The following is a 3,286-nucleotide window of genomic DNA, read 5'->3' as shown; positions in this document are numbered from 1 at the left end:
GTCTTTGAAGACCTCTCCATGAGACAAGTTTCGAAGAATATAATATTTATGTATTTTAAAATTCAGTGTTTACGTTGATCCAACACGCCATTGATCAGATGTTATGAACAAATTCAATCTTGAAAGAAAAGTTAAAACCGTTCAGTTGTGAAATGATTTGGTCAAATGTGGTTGAATTTGAAACGGAATTATAATGATCAATGTATTGCCGTATTATGAATATAACGCTTGGAAAAATTACAGGTTAAAGCAATTGTATGAAAATCATCGAAAGTATTTGCCCAAGGGAAAACAAATTTAGGTTGGAAACAGCTGCCAAATTTCGACATCTTGTAGTCAACAACAGTTAACGAACGCTATATTTAAGTGAAGAATGCATATTTAAGTAAGGCATGCTTTTCCAACCAAGACACCATGGGACTTCTACCCTTCACCTTGTACGCGATCTTTCTTGTCGAATCAGTATCTGTTCAAGCCCATCCTGACGTTCTTGAGGCTGAGAATGCTGTCTTTTTCGAAGGAAAATAAGTTACACCGTGATCAGAAGCTTCAGGCCAGGCAACAATAAAACTATACAAGGGACAAACTTCTTATTTTGAATTTTGCCTGACGAAGAGTACCGAAATGGAAGTGCAAAACGTATGGTATTCCAATGATGGCAAAAGTGATTTGATAACGGTGACTGTAGACAATAGAACGTTGGAAAATGTGTTAACGGAAACTATTTACAAAAATGGAATGGGCTGGAACATTTTTAAATCAAGTGGACCGTTAGGTGCCATGGCTTATCTGTCAAATTGAAGACATTTTGCTAAGTTTCTATGTTGAGAAGGGTGACGAATATGGCGTAGAAACTGATAAAATTGAACTGTTATTGCAAAAGGGGCATCTTGAAAGTAGCTTGGATTGTAAAATATTTTGCTTTGATGATATATCATATGATCATGGTATCGCAGACTCTGGTTTTGGACTTAATATATCAAAAGGCATATTAGTTCAGAGGAGCAAACACACTTTGTGTTCAGAAGAAGATAATGTGAATATTCCCATCTTTCATGACAGCGCTCGAAAGTACATCATTTCAGCCAATCTTCCTCAGTATACGTCAGTTGCCAACAATAGGATGCCTGACTGGGAAAATTGTAAAATGGCCCACTCTTTGTGGTCATTTAGAGACATAGATCTTTCTCAGACACAAAGAGTCACGCAAACGTCTGGAGTTGCTACAATGTCCGTGACTACTAGGATCACAGACCTGCAATCAAATTTGGTTACGTATGGATTAATTATTGAGTTTTCTCTGGATGGTCCCAGCCTAGGTATGATAGACTCTGAGACTGGGTCAATCATTAAAGTTTCCTTAAGAAGGCTAATAAAACCAGTGCACGTTTCCATGCAGTTCTTTGACAGATGGTCTCAATGGTCAGGGTCAACTAACAAGACTGTTTATTCAGCTGAAACTTGGGACACTTGGCAAATACCTGATTTTGCGTGGAGAGAAGGAAGAGGAGACAGTATATGGTTGACCATTACTGCTTTCGAAACAGAGCGGCTACAAATCGGTGAAATTGTGATGAATCAAAGGGACCATGTTATGGATCAGTCAGTGACGGTCTTTGCAATGTATCAGGACGGTAATGTGAGATTACTTCCTATCACTCCCATAGGTCTTGACTGGAAACCTTTTGGTTCTTCGATTTTGGTTGGACAGTCTGACGTTACGGCTGTTAGACCGGCTGCACCACTGTTTAATGTTGATGTCGACCCCAAGGAATTGACTATTCGACTGACTTATAGGGATGGAAGCTTTCTGTCTCTAAAGCTGGATGTCATAATGAAAGAAACGATGGTTATTGCGTCAGATGTGGTCTTCTCGCGTTCGTTAGCTTTGTATCCTTTTCTCACATTTCGATCAATGTGGGTTGCCAATGGCAACGCTGACGTCGACCACGAGAGTGTGGATGGAAATGAACCACATCATATTCTTTCAAGATGGGAATCGTTACATTGAACTTCATGCGTTTTCTTTAGGAAGTGTATCTCAAAACATAACACTCTTCGTCCAGACCTTAGAGTGAAAATAATTGATTGAGTTTTATAACAGACTAGGCAACATATTCTCATCATTATTGATATAAATTGCTTAAATTAATTGCTTTGGCAGTCACTGGTTTACCCATATAAAGTTGTATGATGAACTTTTAAATATATTTTAATTTTTAATAAAACGATAAACTCCATTAGTCTCATACTTCGATTGCATGCAATTTTGTTCAGTTGGTGTAAAGCAAGTCTTATCATACACTCACTGTACTTTGATAGAACCATGAAACGCTTTTATCATAAACGTAAAATCCTGGATGTAATAACATAGCTAATTTCAGCTATGTAAGACTAATGCGTTTCGTAAGATTTTCTACAAAATCAAGTGTAATTTGATTTGTTTTTATCTAAATGAAAAATGAAGACTGCATTATATTTTAAAAAGTAATATAAGCGGATCATTGGTTTGGATGGTTGCATATCGATGAGCAAAAGAAAAAAAGATCTGTGTATTAAATCCTTAGAAAAGATTATGCTACGAGAACATGTGATGCATCATTTACTCGCTTACTATTTGTACACGGTTTGATTCTTTAGTATCTGCTAATAAATTAATCTGAAATGTTTTTAATTAAAAGGAATGGATTTTATAACTCTTTTCAAGAAAACATGTTTAGAAAAGTACCAGTCTGTATATTGGTTAATACCTATCAAGAATTTGACTATATTCGTTATGATATCATGCACTTTGTATTAAACAATAAATCCTTTTAAATGTCATATTTATTTTAAAATAAAACTCGAAATTCAAGATAGTGTATTGATTTCTTGAATAATATGTAATCTTTTGACATTGATAGATCTCACTAGGACTTAAACAACTAAAGCTTTGCGTGATGAAAACAATAATCAAAGTTTCAAATATATAGTTATTTAATGTCTCATATCAACTATTGTTGTAAATTAAACGGAACAACAAAGTAAATATCAATAAAATAAATCTTTCATTTTAATAGCTCATTTACTTGGTACAAGGATAGTTAATTATTGATCATTCTGTATTCCATAATCTCGGAAAATGATAAATATTACTCCTTTAATAAATAATTTATTTACGTACGCAAGTAAAGTGACACTGTTACCTTTTATTTAGTATAGAACTAGCTGACATTTATATAAAACGTAAAATTGTTATTAACTGTTATAGAGAAGGGTTAATATTCCTGTTTAAAAAGTAAAATGT

This window comes from Sinohyriopsis cumingii, chromosome 3 (genome assembly GCF_028554795.1).
Source record: "Sinohyriopsis cumingii isolate HCF-2022 chromosome 3, ASM2855479v2, whole genome shotgun sequence".
Lineage (NCBI taxonomy): Eukaryota > Metazoa > Mollusca > Bivalvia > Unionida > Unionidae > Sinohyriopsis > Sinohyriopsis cumingii.
The sequence above is the reverse complement of the archived record's forward strand: the minus strand, read 5'-3'. Positions refer to the sequence as shown.